General features: G+C 35.1%; 1 pseudogene; it reads left to right on the top strand.

Annotated features, from left to right (window-relative positions):
* LOC114025233 overlaps positions 1-21614 on the top strand; it is a 69505-nt pseudogene that overhangs the window by 32370 nt on the left and 15521 nt on the right.

Genomic DNA, 21614 nt, shown 5'->3' with positions numbered 1-21614 from the left:
GAAAAAAATCTTCTTTTTTAATTCCTCATCATCTTCCTCTATGACCAAGCAAGCTCAACTCTATATGGGCTAGTTGTTAAATATAGTCCTAGGTATTTAAGTAATGGAGATTCTTTTTTTTTTCAGTCAAAGACAAGGTTTATTAGAACATCTGCCATATTGACCAGACTTTTAAGAAGTCTGAACATTAGTGAGCTATTAGCTAGATTATAAGAATCTGAGTAGTGGCTAGATTTTAGGAATCTGAGCATTTGGCTAGATTATAAGAATCTGAGTGTCTTAATGGATCTTATATACAAAAAGACTATGGGAGGGATCTAGGAGTGGCCAAGTAGTCTATGAGGTAATAGAACTCCAGGGACCTGGACCACCTGTGGCCAAGTGAGAAAGGAGCCTAGATAGGATTAAGGGTGGGAAGTGGTCTGGGGCCATAGGGAGGTAAGACAATGGAGGGCTAGGCTAGGTTAAGGGTAACAGAGAATTGGGAGGTTGGGCCTAGGCAATAACAAAAGGCCAGTTGATGAGATTATAGCCTCAGGCAAACCCCAGAGATTTGCCCATGTAGGAAAGTGCAGGGTTTTTCCTTTTTGGGGTCTAGATCCCATCCTCATCATTCCCTCCCCAAACAAATGGAATCTAAATTATTTAGGGGTAAGGGGAGAAGGTCTTGGCTTCTGAAACTGCTTCCTGCTGGCAAGGGGCATAGAGCTGTCCCTGCCTCAAGGGAGTCCTAAAGAGGAGGTTGACTGGAACCAGGCTGCATCCAGGGAACAATGTGGAGACATTGACTGGAACCTGATGTTTGCTATCAACTGTAGGTGAATGGCCTGTAGTCTGGAAAAATCTGACAGAAAAGACTGCAGGACCCAAATGACAGAATAAAACATCCTTAGCTCTGTTTGGTTTCAGATAACTCAGTTTTCCAACCATGCAGTATCAAATCCACCTCATAGTCAGACTCAGGAAGAGCCAGGTGGTTAACATTCCTTTTCAAAGGAACATAATGGGGAAACTGAGCCAGGAGAATCCCATCTTAGACTGAGGCTAAAATTGTCCTCTCAGCTTTTTCTGATGCTGACTTCACACCAGTATCACATTTTCTGAGTATCTTGTTGTGGCATTTCTCTCAGATGGTGGATTGATTATCAATGGATTATGATCCATCAGACAACTCAAAATAAAATCCTAGGAGCTTTTACCTCAAACAGCAAGTTTCATGAATCACAGCTTAGGAAAAACTTTTCCAGGATTTATATCTGAAACTTAAATTTGTCCTGGTGTAAAAAGCCGATCATTAGAGATTTCTACACATTTGCATATTCTCAGCAAGCCAAACATAACCCAAACAAACTTTTTGGCTAGTTTACACATTAAAACAATAAACAACAATAGCCAAATTATTTTAGTTGTAACCAAATTATGAAAAGTTGCTTGACATAACTGATAAAAAATGTTCACCAATTTGAAATGTGAAAAAAATCCATTACCAATCAGGTGACTTCAGTTTTGTTAAATGCATTTCCAAATTACTTTACACAGAGAATCAACATCTCATCATTAACAGTTGAAACTACAACTTTAAGAAGAGTTTGCTTACCCAAGTTCACAGGCTAGCTTCTTTACCTTGAGCAGGATGTGCTGAACCTGGGTGATGCTTCCAGGCAAAGGTTGCCCCAGGACCCAAGGCCATTGTCAGTGGGGCTCATGCTATAGCTGATGCCCCCCCTCTTCCTTTCCCAGGTAGGGGAGGGTAAAATAAAAGGTGAGGGGTAAAGAGTGAACTGTCTTCTCCTATGAGAGGGGTTAACAGATACCCTCTTGACTCAAGGGAAGGGTTGTAAGGAAATGTTTCAAAACTCCTTAATGATCAATCACAAAACCTCCAGAATCTGCCAAAATATTTTAGCTGCTCTAACTTTTCCCTGCAACTTCTATGAAGGAGAATTCAGGTGTGTAGAAGGAAGGTAGTAAGTAAGCCTCAGGGAACCAAAAAGCAACTGCAGTTTTCCCCAGTTCCCTAGTGCTGAGAGAACTGACAGAATTGGGCATACACTTCCAGATAGGTCTTCTGTCCTTGTCCTCTATGCCATGGAAGTTGTACCCAGGACCATGGCCTCAAACCAACCCAGTGGACTGAGAGCCTGGGAGGGTCAGGCTGAGTGCAAGACAACCTGGTAACTGTCTGCCCGAAAATCACCTCCAAGCCTTGGTGCTTGGCAAGTGACCCCAACTGCACAGCAAGAAAGGAGGCAGGGTGGGGATTACATGCCTTCCAGTCTTGACTGGAGAAGAACTTGGGGTTAGGCAGTTTCCCTGTATGGGCCACCAAAATGTTGAGGTTTGGGGGTTCAGGGGTGCTGGGACTCCAGAATCACAACATATGGGTCCTGCCCAAAAGAATTTGACCCAAGCCTTCTTTCAGCCAAAGACAAGGTTTATTAGAATATCCACCATATTGACTAGACTCTTAAGGAGTCTGAAAATTAGTGAGCTATTAGCTACATTATAAGAATCTGAGTAGTGGCTAGATTTTAGGAATCTGAGCATTTGGCTAGATTATAAGAATCTGAGCCAAGATTCATTTTTTTAATTTAAATAGTATTTTTCCCAATTACATATCAAGAAAAAATTAGTATTCAATTTTGCAAGATTTTGAGTTCCAAATTTTTGGTAGGCAGTTTGATATAATGTAACGTATAAAACATATTTCCATATTCATCACAGTTGTGGAAGAAGAAACAGATCACAAGGAAATGAGGATGATCCAGAAAGAATTCAAGAGACAGATTTTCTCCTAGTGAAGAGGGTTATGTTGACACAAAAGTGATGGGCTAGTCCTTAGGGTTACTAGCAGCTTGGAGAAAGATGGGGGCTTGCTTTTATATACAAATCTTGTAATGCTCTATGTTTTATTTGGTCATGAATTCTTCTCCTCTTCATAGATCTGAAAGGTAGACTAATCCTTGCTCTTCTAATTTGATTGCTTCCTTGTCTATTATACCCTTTAGCAAGATGTAGTTCCCTTCCTTATCTCTTTTAATTAGGTATATTTTTGCTTTCATTTTGTCTAAGATCAGGATTGCTACACCTATTTTGTTTGTCTTTTTTTTTTAATTCAACTGAAGCATAATAGATTCTGCTCCAGCCCCTTACCTTTACTCTGTGTGGGTCTTTCTGCTTCAAGTATGTTTTTTGTAAGCAATGTATTGCAGGATTCTGATTTGTTTGTTTTTTTAATCTACTCTGGTATCTGCTTCTGTTTTTTGGTAGAGTTCATCCTATTCACATTCCCAGTTATGATTACTACCTGTGTATTTCCCTCCATCCTATTCTTCCTCCTATTTATCTTCTTTCTCCTTTCACTTTTTCCCACCTCACCAGTGTTTTGCTTCTGTCTACCACTTCCTTTGATCTATTCTCCCTTCTCTCAGTTCCCACCCCACCCACCTTAATCTCCTCTCTTCCTACTTCCCTGTCAGTTAAGATAGATTTCTATATTCAACTGATTATATATATTATTCCCTCTTTGAGCCAATACTGATGAGAATAAGGTACAAGTGATGCCCCTTGCCCACCTTCCCATCTTCCCCTCCACTGCAAAAGGTCTTTTTCACCTCTTCATGTAAGATATTTTGCCCCATTCTACCTCTTCCTTTTATCTGCACCCTTTGTACTCCTCTTTCTAATCCTTTAAATTTTTAATGCCAATTCCTCAAATTCACCTTCTGCCCATAGTGTCTGTTTATTTATATTCCTTCTATCTGTACTCTTAGTGATACAATTTTAAGAGTTACAAGTATCATCTTCCTGTGCAGGGATGTAAACAATTTATCTCTATTGAGTCCCTTATGTTTTCTTTTCCCTCTTTACCTGTTTATTCTTCTCTTGGCTCTTGATATTGGAGGTAAGATTTTTGGCCTCATTCTGGTCTTCTCCTAATGAATTATTGAAATCCTTCTATTGCATTGAATGACCATTTTCCCCTTGGTATATTGTGCTTTATTTTGCTGGGTAAATGATTCTTCATTGTAGTCCTAGTTTCTTTGCCTTCTGGAATATCATGTTCCATGACTTCTGATCCTTTAATGTTGTAGCTGCCAGGTCCTTTGTGATCCTCATTATGACTCCTCAATATTTGAATTGTTTTCTTTCTGGTTGTAGTTTCTCCTTGACCTGATAATTCTTTGGCTACAATATTACTTGCAGTTTTCATTTGGGGATCTCTTTTAGGAGGTAATCAGGGAATTCTATTTTAGCTTCTGGTTCTAGGACCTCAAGCCATTTTTCTTCAATAATCTCTTGAAAGATTCTATCCAGGCTCTTTTTTTGATCATAGTTTTCAGGAAGACCAATAATTCTTAAATTCTCTCTCCTGGATCTATTTTCCAGGTCAGTTATTTTTACATTTTACATTTCCATTTTACATTTTCATTTTCTTGTATTTTTTCATTTTTTAAATTTTGTTTTATTGATTCTTAATGTCTCATGGAGTCATTAGCTTCCATTTGCCCAATTCTAATTTTTAAGGATTCATTTTTTTCAGTTAGCTTTTGTACCTCCTTTTCCATTTGGCCAATTCTACTTCTTAAGGAGTTGTTTTCTTTTTCTTGACTTGCCTTTATTGTAATATAATATAATATAATATAATATAATATGATGTGATGTAATTAATATATAATAATATAATATAATAATATGCCATCTATATATTTTGATGAAAAAAGAATTGTCTTAAAGAAACCTATTTCTTCAGTAAATGATCACAGTGTTGTATTTACAAAAAAAGATTGTTGAAGCCAGTGTAACACTGTTCTTTTTAATGATTGTATTTTTTATATTCCAGGCATTCTGTAATCACTGTCATTGATTGGCTCAGCACTAGGCTTTCTGCTAGGAGCATTATGTGGAAGAATATATGTGGACATTGGATATGTAGACCTAAGTAGGTACAAAGAAATCAAAGCAATATATAAATAATTTTATTCTCTTTTCATCACGCTTTAAAAGAATTCTATTCTAATTACAACTTATAATATCACTACACTGTAATATAAGATGAAATTATATTTTTTGCATTTTGCAAATATAGAAATCATGGAGAATGGTAACTTGAATAAATTTTAGGTTCTGTATATATAAGTTTAATATAATTAACTGAAAGCAAACATTCAAATAATCATTTGAGATTTTTATTTGTTGCCAAATAATGAATCTCAACAAAATTACAGACCAATTTCCTTAATTAATATCAAAGCAATAATTTTAAATAAACTACTAGCAAGGGGATTATAGCAATTTATGACAAAGATCATGCACTATGACCAGTGGGGATTCATACTAGCAAAGCAGGGCTGATTTGATATTAGGAAACTGTATGAATTATTGATCGTATCAATAACAATAACAAGAAAAATATATGATTATATCAATAGACGTAGGAAAAAACCTTTAATGAAATACAATACCCATTCTTATTAAAACAGTAAAAAACATAGGAATTGATAGAGTCTTTCTTAAAATGATAAGTAGCATTTATCTAAATTCAATACACAGTAGTAAATAACTATAGCAATCTAGTGTTTGAGAAATCCAAAAGTCCATGCTTTGGGGGTAAAAACACACCGTTTGACAAAAAATTGCTAGGAAAACTGCAAAGCAATTTTCAGAAACTAAGTATAGAACAACATCTTACACAGCATACCAAAATAAGGTGAAAATGGGTACATAGGCATACAAAATGATATCATAAGTAAATTAGGAGAACATAAAAAATATATCTCTCAGATCTTTGGATGAGGGAAGAATTTATGTCCAAACAGAGATAGAGAGGATCATAGGAAGTAAATTCAATAATTTTAATTACATGGATTTAAAAGCTTTTGTACAAAAATAAACTAATGCAGCCAGAATTAGAAGGAAAACTGGAAACTAGGGTGAGAAGAATTTTAGAGCAAGTTTCTCTGATAAAGGCTTCATTTCTCAAATATATAGGTAATGGACTCAAATTTGTAAAATATAATAGCCATTCCCCAGTTGATAAATGGTCAAAGGATATGAATTGGAAATTTTCAGAAGAAGAAATCAAAGCTATCAATAGCCACATGAAAAATTATCTACACCACTACTGATTAGAAAAATGCAAACAAAAACAACTCTGAGATACCACCTCACACCTATCAGATTGACTAAAAAGACAGAAAAGGAAAATACAAATGCTAGAGAGGATGTAGAAAAATTAGGTCACTAATTCACTGTTGGTGGAGTTGTGTACTAGTTCAACAATTCTGGAAAACAATTTGGTTCTCAAAGGGTGATATAACTGTGCATACCTTTTGACCCAGCAATACCACTACTAGATCTGAATCCCAAAAAGATCAAGGAAAATGGAAAAGGACCTATCTGTACAAAAATATTTATAGTGACCCATTTTATAGTGGCAAAGAATTAGAAATTGAGGGAATGCCCACTAATTGGGGAACAGTTAAGCAAATTTTGGTATATGATTGTCATAGAATACTATTGTGCTATAACAAATGACAAATGGTTTCAGAAAAATCTGAGAAGATTTATATGAAGTGAGCAAAACCAGGAAAACACAATAACAGCAATATTATAGTGATGAACTGTGAATGATATTATGTTCTAATAAAAACAATGAAAAACAAAAACAAAAAACAAGGCAGTGATCCAAGATAGTTCTATAAGACCCAAGATACAAAATGTTATCCACTTCCAGAGATCTGATGAACTCAAAGTAGACTGAAACATACTTTTAAAAAAAAATTTTCTTCATGTTGCTTGATTTTTATTTTATTTTTTGCAACGTGGCTAACTTCATATGTATAACTGATACATTGCTTGCCTTCTCAGTGGGTGGGGAAAGTGCAGGAGGTAGAAAATTTAGAACTCAAAATAAAAAAAATGAATATTTAAAACAAAAAAATTAGTTGAAATAATACATGACCTCATTGACTTTGTGGACACTGTGTTGTTGTTGCTAGAGAAATAATTAGATGATGAGTAGCTAATCTCTAGAAGGCAGGAAGATAGTCCTTCAATGGAATCTTACTTGAAAACCTATTCATTTTTATCTCATTACAATCTCAATATGACTAGTGAGAGTCTTGAGTCACCATATGAGTGACTGGAGCAGGAGTAAACCTGATTGCCAGACCTTGTGAGGCAGTCTTCAAATATGAAATGAGTTTGGTGTCAATTTTGCCTTCCAGAGTCAATTAATACTTTTCAAAGTAAAAGTTCCCAGCAACTGATAAAAGTTAGTAGTAAAAAGTGGTGAAATTATAACAAATATCAAATGATGATAATTATTAAGAAATTTTGCTTCACTTTCTACCATGGTGGAAAGAACATTTAACTATGCATTGAAAAATGTGCATTCTACTCCCAGACCTACTATTATAGGTATCACCTTAAGCACACCAATGTCTGGGCCTCAGTTGCCTCTGGCCACAGACAGTTAAATTAGGTAATCTCTAGGGTCCCTTCTGGCTCAGAAATTCCTATGATTATTCCCATATTATTAACAAAAAGAAAAGAAAGAAAAACACCTTCTACAATTAGCTTTTTTTTTTTTGGAAAAAAATTCTGATTTCTTAGTAGTAGAAATGTAAACTTAAAAGAAAAAGGTAATATATTTTGTGAAGCCTGACTCATTTTTGTCACCTCATTAAGGTTCAAAATTGGGATGAAATAAGACACTAATAAGTCATTCAACAGTTCATAAGATGAAATTTACTTAGCCATAGCATAGAAAAGATATTTAACAAGGTTACAATAATACTTAACTTGGGTAGATATGAGTCCCTTTCACCTCATTACAGAAATGTGTCTGGTCACCAGGGCAAAGTGTGATGAATTACTGGGTCTTGAGACTTCAGTTAAATCTGAAGAACTCTGACTTCACATAAAAATTTATAATAAGATCACAATTTGCCTACTTCCTTTACTAAGCCTCCTAATCCTCTCCCATACCTACCATTTTTAAAAACTGATTTTCTATCTAAAGCACAAGGAAGCTATTCTTAAGATTTGATTACACCAAGAGGCTAAGGTTCAAATCATGTCTTCATTGATGTAGCTTCTGGGTTGACTCTGGCTATATGGATATAGCATTCTGGTCACCTAAGGGCATACAAGTGGTAAGGATGGGGGATGGTTGGGGGACTTAGCAAAGGAGGTAGACAAATTGTGATCTTATCACAAATTGTGTGGTAGAATGAGCACTGGATTTGGAATCATGAAAGATGAATTTCAATCCCAGATTCAACAGTATTTGTATGACCTAGAATAAATTTCTTCACCTTTCAGAGTTTTCTAATATATAAATCTGGGATAATATAAATTTGTATCATTCACTCATAGGGATCATTATGAGATAAAGGTATTTTCTAAACTTTAAAGACTTCCTTTTGAGGGGTAATTTGGTGGTTGGGGGGGAGGGTGTTGTCCATACCTATGATTTCATTAGTGCAGGTTGTTTCTGATGAGGAAACTACAACCAATTCAGACCAGCAACTGTTATTCAATTTACAATCTGACAAATTTGCCTAGGTCAGAGGTTTCAAATACAACCTGTTAGAAGCTCAGAGGCCACAAAACTCCTGGGTATAACCCAAAATAGGTTAAAATATAATTGAGAAATATTTAACAAAATAAAAATACAATATATCTTACAAAATGTTATTATGGAAATTTTCTAAGTCAACAATATTTAGAGGGCTACTTACATATGATTTTGTGGCCTCTTTTTATATTTGAGTTTAACACCAGTAGCCAAAGACATAGAAATCAAGTGACTTGCATAGAGTCACAGTGATATCAAAAGCAGTAGTTTAACTCAGGTCTTTCTGATTATGACACCAATTCTTTTTTTTTTTTTAACTCTTTGCCTACAAGGAACTTACATTTTAGATAGATAGATAAATAGATAGATAGATAGATAGATAGATAGATAGATAGATAGATAGATAGATAGATAGATAGATAGATAGATAGATAGATAACAGGTTGATGTATTTGGGGGTCTCCAGATATGAATGCCTTATCCTCTAAGGCTATCTTTCATCTACTCTGTACACATATTTTATGCAAATCAACTAGATCAACATGACTAAGCCAAAGAATATAAGAAGAGCAATGCATTAAAAACTTGAAATTAGGAAGGGACCAGGCTGTAAAGAGCTTTAAATGCCAGACAGAAGAATTTATATTTGAACCTATAGAGGATAAGGAACCATTGCATTTTATTGAGGAGAGAATGCCATGGTTAGACCTCCACTTTACAAAGATCACCTTGGCATCTATTTGGAGCTCACCTCCATATCCAATCTATTTGGAGGATGCATTAGAGTAGAGAAGACCCCAGGCCACGAATCCAATAGAAGGCCAACACAACAGTTCAGGTAAGAAGTGATGAAGGACCAAACTGAGTAGGTGGTTATGTGACTAGAGATAAAAGTTGTATTCAAGAGCTGTTATAAAGGATAAAATTGTAAGACTTGGGAATGGATTGTAAACATGGGGTAGGCAAGGAAGAAGAATCAAAAAAGATACTGAAAACATGAGTCCAGGTGACCGGAAAGATTGTCTTACTGTCTATGGCACCAGGGAAATTGAGAAGAAGGCAGAGCCTTATGGTAAAAGATGATGGGTTAGGTACATTTCAAACATTTTGAGTCCAAAATAACTATGCAATGAAATATTCATTTCAAAATGTTCAATAAGTTGAAAGAGATACTATGACTGGATCAACAAATTTGACACAATGGTGTGGTGGTGCAAAGATCAAATACTGCAGAGAGATTAAGAAAGATGATAATTAAGAAGACGACTTCTTTTCCTTGATGCTTTTCTATAGTTTTTAAGACGCTGTTCTCTCCTGGTTCTCTTCTTACCTGACTCCTCCTCTTCAGTCTCCTTTTCTGAATCTTTATCCAAGTCATGCTGGCTAACTATGGTTGTCCCCTATGGATTTGTCTTGGCCCCTTTCCTTTTCAGTCTTTATATTTATTGCTTAAGAATCTCATCGGTTTCCATGCATTCGACCAGCCTCAATCTCTGTCTTGACTGCTAGACCCACATATCCAACTGGCATTTGGACACTTCTACCTGGATATTCTCAACTCAACATGGACAAAAACATTCTCATTCTTCTTCCCACAAAATTGTCCCCTCCTCCCAGCCTCCCCATTATCACTGAGGGTACCATCTGATCTTCCCAATCATCCAGACTCTTAATCTATACATCTTCATTGACTCCTCACACTCTCTCACACCTATGTCTGACCCACTTCTAAGTCTTGTTGATTCTACCTTCAAAACATCTATCATTTATACTCCCCTCTTCTCTGACCCTGCCATCACATTGGTGAAGACCCCCACATCCTTAACTAGACTACCACGATTACACTTCAGTGTTCCAAAAACCTCAAATCTCTCCTCACTCCAGTACAAACTACATTCAGCTACCCGAGTGATCTTTTTTTTATTTTAAACAAATGTATTATTTATTTATTTTAACTTTTTTTTAAAATTTTAAGTTTCAGATTCTCTCCCTCCCTCCCACATCTCCCCCACCCATTGAGGAGGCAAGCAATATGATACCAATTATGTATGGGAAATCATGCAAAGCATATTTCTCTATTAGTCATATAAAAAAGCAAGAAACATTTAAAAAGTGAAAGGTTTATATTTTAATTTGCCCTCAGAGTTCATCAGTTCTCACTCTGTAGGTGTATAGTATTTTTTCATCTGAAGTCTTTTGGAGTTGTCTTGGATCATTGTATTAATCAGAGTAGTCAAGTCTTCTGCAATTAAACATTAGTATGACTTTGCTATTACTGTGCACAAACATCTCCTGGTTGTTCTCAAATGACTTTGCATCAGTTCATATAAGACTTGCCAAATTTTTTTTTTCTGAAATCATCCTCATCATTTGTCATAGCACAATAGTACTCCATTATAATCATACATCACCACTTGTTCAGTTATTTCCCAATTGATGACCATCCCCTCAATTTCTAATTCTTTGCCATGACAAAAAAAAATACTAGTATAAATATTTTTGTAATTATAGGTCCTTTTTTTCCCTTTTTCTTTGATCTTTTTGGGGCACAGACCTAACAGTGTAATTCCTGGGTCAAAGACTGTACACAGTTTTATAACCCTTTGGGCATAGTTCCAAATTGTTCTCTAGAATGGTTGGACCAATTCTCAACTCCAATACTTTATTAGTGTACTTATTTATCCTCATTCCCTCCAGGATTTGTCATTTATGTTAGGTGTAAGGTAGTACCTCAGAGTTGTTCCAATTTGTATCTCTCTAATCAATCGTGATTTAGAGAATTTTTTATTATATGAATATACATAGCTTTGATTTCTTCTTTTAAAAACTGCCTGCTCATATCCTTTGACAGTTTAGCAATTGGGAAATGGCCCTTAATCTTATGAATTTGATTCAGTTCCCTATATATTTGAGAAATGAGAATGTGCTGTAAATTTTGTTCATGTTACTTCATTATTCATGGTACGTTTTAGCAAAATGTAGTTTCCCTGACTATTTTTAATTTAATCTTTAATTAATTAAATTAATTATTTTTACATTAATTTATTATAATTATAATTAAGTTACAATCATGTAAAGTATAAAAATTAAATTATAATTATAATAAAAATTGGTAATAAATTAAATTTAATTAATTAATTTAATTAACTTTTAAAACTAAATTCATTTTTACTTTTCTTTGTGTAGTTAATGCTTGCTACTTCTGCCTTTTTTATTGCAGCTTAAGCTTCATAGGTTCTGTTTTAGCCCTTTATTTTAACTCTGGACATCTTTCTGTTTCAAGTGTGTCTCATGTAAACAACAAATTTTTGGATTCTAGTTTCTAATTCATTCTGTTCTCTGATTCCATTTTATAGCTGAGGTTATTCCATTCACATTCACACTTATGATTACTAACTGTGTATTTCCCTTATCCCATTTTCTTCTGCTTTTTATCTTGTTACTCTTCAAAAGTCTGTTTTGCTTTTGACCACTGCTTCCCTTTATCCAACCTCCCTTTTATTATCCCTCCCAGTCCATATCTCTCATCCCCTTCCCCTTCTATTTCCCTATTGGGTGAGATAAATTCCTATATCCAATTGAATACATACATACTTCCATACATATATACATGCATACATACATACACACATATGTATGTATGTATATGTATGTATGTATGTGTGTATTTCCCTCTTTGAACCAAGTCTGATGAGAGTGAGATTCAATTATTACTTTCTACCACCCCCTCCCCATTTTCCTCTCCACTATAAAGCCTTTTCCTTGCATACACACTTTTATGTGAGGTATCACCATTATACCTGTTCCTTCACCTTTCTACCAGTTCATCCTTCTTTCTCACTCTTTCATAGGTTTCTTCAAGATCATCTCAACATAACCAACTCACACTCATCTCCATTTGTGTAAACTGCTTTAGCTTCCTTAGCTGTAACATGTATCATATTCCCTTATAGGAATGTAAACAGTTTAACTTTTCTGTCCCTTTATCATTATTCTTTCATGTGTGCCTTTTCATCCTCCTCTTGACTCCTGTGTTTGAATGCCAGATTTTCTATTCAGCACTGGTCTTTTCATCAGGAAGTACTCTGTTTCATTAATGTTTCTGTTTCATAATGCTCTGTTTCATTTGCCCCCTGAAGAATTTTACTCAATTTCAATGAGTAGGTAATTCTTGGTTGTAATGCTAGTTCCGCTGTCATCTAGAAAATGATATTCCAAGACCTTCCACTCCTTTAATGTGGAAGCTGCTAAATTTTGTGTGACCCTGACTGTGGCACCATGATATTTGGATTATTTCTTTCTGACTGCTTATAATATTTTCTCCTTGACCTGGGAGCTCTGGAATTTGACTAAAATATTCCTGAAAATGTTCATTTTGGGATCTTTTTCTAGAGGTGATCAGAGAATTCTTTCAATTTCTCTATTACCCATTGAATCTAAGATATCAAGACATTTTTCCTTTATTATTTCCTAAGTAGGATGTCTAGACTTTTTTTTTATTATGGCTTTCAGGTAATCCAATAATTCTTAAATTATCCCACTTTGATCTTTTTTCCAGGTCAGTTGTTTTTCCAATGAGTTATTTCACATTTTCTTCTTTTTTTTATTTTTACTTTCTTTTATTATTTCTTGATCTATCATGGAGTCATTAGCTTCCACTTGTCCAATTCTATTTTTTGAGTAATTATTTTCTTTGGTGAGCTTTTGCATCTCTTTTACTATTTGGCCAATTCTGCTTTTTAAAGAGTTCTCTTTAGTGTATTTCTGTGCCTTTTTTATCATGGGGCTGATTCTCTTTTTAAGGTGTTATTTTCATCAATATTTTTGTGCCTTTTTTTTTTTACCAAGCTATTAATTCTTTTTTTCATAGTTTTCTTGCATCGCTTTCATTTATTTTTCCTCTACCATTCATCTCTTTCTTTAACTCTTTTAGGAATTCTTGTTGGATTTATATTCAATTACCATTTCTCTTTGAGGCTTTGGTTGTAGCTGTTTTCATATTGTCCTCTGAGTTTATAGCTTAGCCTTCCCTGCCACTGTAGTAGATTTTTATGGTCAAGTTCTTTTTTTGTTTTTATTGTTTGCTCATTTTTATGGACTTTTTTTTTATGTTGAGTTTCATGTTAAAGTTGGACTCTTCTCACCTAGGGGTTAAGACTAACTGTCCCATGCTCAGGATTTTTCCGTGATGTGATTTCAAAACTACTTCTAGGGGTCTGCAAAGTTTCACTCCTTCCCAAGTGGGTGTGATCTGGGGAGAGGTGTAGTCACTGATGTCTGGTCTTTACCCAGAAAAGGCCCTACTCACCTGTTGCCACAAATATTAGCCCTCCTTTTGGCCCTATGACCAGGTTCTCTGCTCTCCTGTAGTCAAATACACTAGAACTTTTCTGCCTTAGAACTATGACCAGGTTTCCTGCTATCCTTAAGCCACAAGCACTAGTGCTCCTCTCTATCTTGGAAATGTGACCAGGGCTTGTGGTCAACTCCTTGTGCTGTGACCCTTGTGACAACTCCTTGTGACCAACTCCTCTCCACCCTAGAACTATGACCCAGAACAGCATATGGGCAATAGAGTGGCCAATCAGTGCCAGCTGCACCAAGTGACAGCAAAGGGTCCCCTGTAAGCTCTTTCTTTTTTGACTCCCTTATCATTGTCTCTGGGTTGAGAGCTCCCAAAGCTGCTACTTTCAGTGTTATAACTGCCTCCAAGCCCTGTCTCTGCTACCAGTGCTGGTGCTGCTGCTGGTGCACACCATGTGTGCTCCTGGCTGTCCTCTTCCATGGTATCAGACACCTCCCCTAATGAACTCCTAAATCATCTTAGGCCTAAAAAATTACTCTCTGACATCACTTGGCAGTTGTCTCTGCCACTCCAAAATTTTATTTGAGGAGTTATTTTAAAGTTGTTTGGAAGGAAATATTGTAAGAGTTTAGCATGGTTGCTGCCTGTACTTCATCATATTGGTTCTGCCCAACACCCCAAGTTATGAGAACAATCTTCAAGTCCACTATGCCACACTCTATTTCTAAAGAAGTACATGATATTATTTATTTAATTAAATGAAGTAGTTCCATTAGATCTTAAAAGCTCAGTTAACCTCTAATAATGTATAATTCTATGATTTAATTTAGGATTTATCCTTCAACATCTTAAAATATTCTATTTTCCCCAATTACATGTAAAAAAACAATTTTTATCATTCTTTTTTTTAAAAAATGTTGGGTTTCAAGTTCTCTCCTTCCTCCATTCCCTTCCCCCTCCCTGAGATGGTAAGCACTCTGACACAGGTGATACATGGGCTTTGGTCTGCATTAAGATTCCATCTTTCTCACCCATCCCCTGGAGAAAGATACAATTTTCATCATGAGCCCTTTGGAATTGTCTTGGATCATTGTATCGATGAGAATAGCTGTCATTCACAATTAATCATCATGCAATATTGCTGTCACTGTGTACAATGTTCTCCTGGTTCTGTTCACTTCACTCTGCATCAGTTTATGTGAATCTAGATTTTTCTAAAATCATCCTGTTTGTCATTTTTTGCAGCACAATAGTATTCCATTATAATCATATACCACAACATGTTCAGCCATTCCCTAGTTGATGAGTATCCTCTCAATTTCCAATTCTTTGCCATCACAAAAATAGCTGCTATAAATACCTTTGGGCAAATAGGTTTCCATTAGTTTTGATTTTTTATCTTTCTGAGTTGCAGACCTAGTAGTGTTATTGCTGGATCAAAGGGAATGCATAATTTTATAACGCTTAGGAAATAGTTCCAAATTGCTCTTTGAAATGATTGGATCAGTTTACAGCTCCAATACCAGTGCATTACTGTCCCAAATTTCCCACATTATCTCCAACATTTAGCATTTTACTTTTCTGTACCATTAACCACTGTGATAGGCATGGGATAGTACCTCAAAGTTGTTTTGATGTGCATTTCTCTAATCAATAGTGATTTGGAGCATTTTTTAATTTCACTATAGGTAACTTTAATTTCTTCATGTGAAAACTGCCTATTCATGTCCTTTGACTACTTATTAATGGGGTAATGATTAGTATTCTTAAAAATTTGACTCAGTTTTCTATATATTTGAAAAAATAAGACCTTTATCAGAGATAGGTGCTGTAAAATTTCCCCCAGTTTTATGTTTTCTTTTTCATCTTGGTTGGATGAGTTTGGTTTGTGCAAAACCTTTTTTAATTTAATATAATCAAAATCAATAATTTTACATTTTGTATCACTATCTATTTGGTCCTTAATTCTTCTCTTATCATAGATATGACAAGTAAACCATTTTGTGCTCCCCTAATTTGCTTATTGATCACCTTTTATGTCTAAATTATGTATCAGTTTTCACCTTATCTTGAGATATAGTGTGAGATGTTGGTCTGAATCTAGTTTCTCCCATACTCTCTTCCAATTATCCCAGCAGTTTTTGTCAAATAGTGAGTTCTTGTCCCAAAAGCTTGAATCTTTGGGTTTATCAAACACTGAATTAGCATTAGCATTTACTGCAATGTATTGTGTACCAAATCTATTTCACTGATTCATCACTCTGTGTTTTTTATCCAGTACTAGATTGCTTTGATGATTACTGCTCTATAATACAGTTTAAGATTTTGTGCAGCTAGGCCATCTTCCTTCACATTTTTTATTGATTCCCTTCATATTCTTGACATTAGGTTCTTTCAGATGGTTTTTTAAAAAAAATTTTCTCTAGTTCCATAAAATGTTTTTTGGATAGTTTGATTCATGTGGCACTGAAAAAGTAAATTAACAGGCAGAATTGCAATTTTTAGTATATTGGCTCAACCTACCAATAAGCAATTAATGCATTTTTCTATTTGTTTAAATCTAACTTTATTTGTATGAAAAGTGTTTTGAAATTGTGTTCATGGAGTTCTGGTTTTTCTTGGCAGGTAGACTCCCAAGTCATTTATATTGTCTGCAGTTACTTTAATTGGAATTTCTCTTTCTATCTCCTCCTGCTGGCTTCCAACACTTTTTACAGATTAATAGTTTAACTTCCAACAAGGTTAGAATTCAGACTCTTAAAGACAGGGTCTGGCCAGACCTTCATGTGCTTCAGCACAGTCCCAGGGAAATGAAGAAATACTCTCACCAGGCCTCAGCATATGGCACACATCACCACTAGGACTCCAGCTCAGCATCAGGTAAGCTGCCAGACACCTACAGTCTCCAGCAGCACCAGTCAACCCCACACAAACCCCTCAACACAACAGCAGACACAAGGGTCCCCCATGGGCTCCCGAGCAACATCAGTGCAACACCAGGTAAATAGCCAGGGCCTGCAGCCACTGACAGAAGCCTGAGACAGAGCCCCTCCCACCCTGGAGCAGAGATCAAATTTAAAAGAAAGGGAAAAGGCAAAAAAAAAGATGAGCAAGAAACATCAACAACAACAACAACAAAAAAAAAGAATGTGACCATAGAAAGTTATTATGGTGACAGGAAAGACCAAGACACAAACTCAGAAGAGGAAAACAATGTCGAAACACCTATGGGCAAAAACACAAATAAAAGCAGGTAGTAGTCTCAAGCCCAGAAAGCCCAGAAATTCATGGAAGAATTCAAAAAGGAGCTTAAAATGATATGAGAGGTAGAAGAAAAATTATGAAAAGAAATGAAAGTGATGCAAGAGGATTATTTTTAAAAAGAGTCAAAAAAGCTTGGGAAACTGCTTAAAAAGTAGAATTGGCCAAATGGAAAAGGAGACACAAAAATCCACTGAAAAACTTCTTAAATAGTACAATTGGCCAAATGGAAAAGAAAGTACAAAAGTTAACTGAGGAAAACAACATCTTAACAGTTATAATTGGGTAAGTGGAAGCTAATGACTCAGTGAGACATCAAGAATCAATCAAACAAAATCCAAAGAACAAAAAATGGAAGAGAATATAAAATACCTCATGGGAAAAACAACTGACCTGGAAAATAGATCCAGGAAAGATGATAGCAGAATCATTGGGCCATAATCAAAAGGAGGACCTGAACAGCATCTTTCAAGAAATTATCAAGGAAAACTGCCCTGACGTCATGGAACCAAAAAGCAAAATAGGCTTTGAAAGAATCCAATGACCACCTCAGGAAAGAGATGACCAAATAAAAACTCCAAGAAACATTATAGCCAAATTTCAGAACTATCAGGTCAAGGAGAAAAAGCTACAAGGGGTCAGGAAAAAAAAAACAATTCAAATATCATGGAGCCACAATCAGGATCAAACAGTACTTGGCAGTCACAATATTAAAGTATCAGAGTTCATGGGACATGATATTCTGGAGGGCAAAGAAGCTAGGACTACAGCTAAGAATCACTTACCCTGCAAAATTAAGCATAATACATCGAGGGGGAAATGGTCATTCAATGAAATAGAAGGATTTGAAGCTTTCATAAGGAGAAGACCAAAACTAACCAAAAATTTGAGCACCATATCAAGACCCAAGAGAAGCATAAACAAGTGAAAAAGTGAAAAGAAAGCATAAGGGATTCCATAGAGCTAAACTATTTACATCCCTACATGAGAATATGACACTTGTGATCTTAAAAATTATGTTACTAATAGTACAGCTAGAAGAAATATACATAAACTGTGTACAGATATAAGATGAATTTGAGAGAATAACATAAAAATTAAGGAATACGAGAAAGGAGCACAATGAGTTCAGAAGGAAGAGAGAGGTAGGGGGATAATTATTTCACATGAAGTAACATGAAGGACCTATTACAGTGGAGGGGAAGATGAGGAGGCAGGCAATGAGTATTGCTTCAACATTGCTCTCATCAGTATTTGGCTGAAAGAGAGAATAATATACACAATTAGTTTAATATAGAAATCTATCTTACCTGACAGGGAAGTAGGAGGAAAGGAGATCAAGTAAGGCGGGAATGGGGACGGACAAAAAGGAAGGCTGATCAGGGGAGGTGGTAGACAGAAGCAAAACGCTGGTGTGGAGGGAAGAGGTAAAAGGAAAGAGAGGACAAACAGGAGGAAAAATAAAATGGAGGGAAATACACAAGTACAATTAATTCCAAAACTATATAAACTATTTTGGAAATAAGGGAAAAAGGTGTCCTACAAAACTTCTTTTATGACACAAATGTGACACCGATACCTAACTCAGGAAGAGCTAAAAAAACAACAACAGAGAAATAAAATTGTAAACCGATTTCCATAATGAATACTGATGCAAAAAATTTTGAACAAAATACTAGCAAGGCAATTACAGCAATGTATCAGAAGGATTGTACACTATGACCAGGTGGGATTTATACCAGGACTGCAGGGTTGGTTCAATATTGGGGAAACTTGCAGCATAATTTACTATATCAATAACAAAACCAACCGAAATCATATAATTATCTCAATTGATGCAGAAAAAGATTTTGACAAAATACAGCATCTATTCCTATTAAAAACACTAGACGGCATAGAAATAACAGGAGTATTCTTTAAAATGATAAGCAGTAGCTATCTAAAAACATTGGCAAGCCTTATCTGTAATGGGGATAAGCTAGAAGCTTTCAGGTGAAGCAAGGATGCCCATTATCACCACCATTATTCAACACAGTAATGAAATGTTAGCTGTAGCAATAAAAGAAGAAAAAGAAATTGAAGGAAATAGGCAATGAGGAAACAAAACTGTCCTTCTTTGCAGATGATATGTTGGTATACATAGAGAACCCTAGAGCATCAACTAAAAATAACTTGGGATAATTAACAGCTTTAGCAAAGTTGCAGCATATAAGATAAACCAACATAAATCACCAGTATTTCTTTATGTGACCAATAAACCCCAGCAGCAAGAGATAGAAAGAGAAATTCCATTTAAAATGACTACAAATAATATAAAATCCTTAGGAGTGTACCTGCCAAGACAAACCCAGGAACTGTATGAACACAATTACAAAACACTTTTCACAAGAATAAAGTCAGATCTAAATATCTGGGAAAATATCAATTGTTTATGGGTAGACCAAGCTAATATAATAAAAATGATGATTCTGCCTAAACTAATTTACTAATTCAGTGCCATACCAATTCAAACTACCAAAAATTATTTGATACAGATAGAAAAAATAACAACAAAATTCATCTTGAAGAACAAAAGGTCAGAATATCAAGAGAATTAATGGAAAAAAAATACAAAGGAAAGTGGTGTAGCAATACCAGATCTCAAGCTCTTTTATGAAACAGTAATCATCAAGACTATCTGGTACTAGCTAAGAAATATAGTGATAGACCAGTGGGATAAATTAGGTACACAACAGATAGCATTCAATAACCATAGTAAGCTAGTATTTGATAAACCTAAAGACCTCAACTTTTGGGATAAGAATTTTTTTTTTGGGGGGATAAGAACTATTTGACAAAATCTCCTTGGAAAACTGGAAATAATAGGACACAATCTAAGCATAGACCAACATCTCACACCATGTACCAAAATAAGGTCAAAATGGGTGCATGATTTACACATAAAGTGTTACACCATAAGCAAATTAGAAGAGCAAGGAATAGTCTACCTGTCAGATCTATGGGGAGGGGAAGAATTCATGACCAAACAAGAGATTGAGAGCATTACAAAATATAACACAGATAATTTTGATTCTATCAAAATAAAAGGTTTTGTACAAATAAAGACAAGATTAGAAGAAAAGCAGGAAGCTTGTTAAAAAAAATTTTTACAACAAGCATCTCTGATAAAAGCCTAATTTCTCAAATATAGAGAACTGAATCAAATTTATAAGAATACAAGCCATTCCCAATTGATAAATGATCAAAAGATGTGAACAGGCAGTTTTCAGATGAAAAAAATCAAAGATGTCTATAGACATCTGAAGAAGTGCTCTAAATCACTTTTGATCAGGTAAATGCAAATTAAAACAACTCTGACATGCCACCTCACACCTATCAGATTGGTTAATATGACAAAAAGGAAAATGCAAAATGTTGGAGAAAATGTGGGAAAATCAGAACACTGATGCACTATTGTTGAAGTTGAGAACTGATCCAAATTTGGAACTATATACAAGGGGCAACCAAACTGTGCCAGCACTTTGATCCAGCAATATCAATACTAGGTATGTATCCCAAGTGATCATAAAAAAGGGAAAAGGACTTACATGTGCAAAAATATTTATAGCAGCACTTTTTTGGTGGCAAAATATTTAAAATTGAGGGGATGCCTATCAATTGGGGAATGGCTGAACAAGCTGTGGTATATGAGTGTAATGTAATCGAATGCTTTGTGCAATAAGAAATTATGAACAGGTAGGTTTTAGAAAAAATCTGGAAAGAATTGTACAAAGTGATGCAAAGTGAAATGAGCAGAACCAGAAAAACATTATACACAGTATTAGGAAAAGTGTGTGATGATCAACTATGAATGACTCCACTCTCCTCAGCAACACAATGATCCAAGAAAAGTACCAAAGACTCATGAAGGAAAATGCTATCCACATCCAGATAAAGAACTGATGGATTCTGAACACAGATTGAAGGGTTTTTTTTTGCTTACTTTATTTTCTCACTTTTTTTCTTTTGATCTGTTTCTTCTTTCATAACTGTAACTAATTTGGAAATATTTTTACATGATAGCACATATATAAACTATATCAAACTGCCTATCATTTTAAGAAGAGGAATGGGAGGGAGGGGGAGAAGGGAGAGAGAAAAATTTGGAACTCAAAATCTTGTAAAAATGAATGCTAAAATTTTTCTTGACTTGTAACTGGAGGAAAATAAAATGCTATTAAACTTTAAAAAAATAAAAACAAAAACAGTAAAAAAAAATAGCACCTGGTACTTATTTCATCTTCCAATTCCCAAATTGGATAATTTATTATTGTAGTGCATTCCCTTGCACAAACCTGGTATGAATGTTTTGGTGCACTGTATTGTATTGAATTAAATATGAGGAATGGAATGATGCATTCTTTTCCAATATGGTTTGGACATATTGATGTTTTACTATTATTAATATTTTCTCATTAATTTCCT

The sequence above is a fragment of the Vombatus ursinus genome, unplaced genomic scaffold, assembly GCF_900497805.2.
Source record: "Vombatus ursinus unplaced genomic scaffold, bare-nosed wombat genome assembly UNPS02014830.1, whole genome shotgun sequence".
In the NCBI taxonomy this organism is placed as follows: domain Eukaryota; kingdom Metazoa; phylum Chordata; class Mammalia; order Diprotodontia; family Vombatidae; genus Vombatus; species Vombatus ursinus.
Note: the sequence above shows the minus strand (reverse complement) of the source record. Positions and strands in the feature narration are given on the sequence as shown.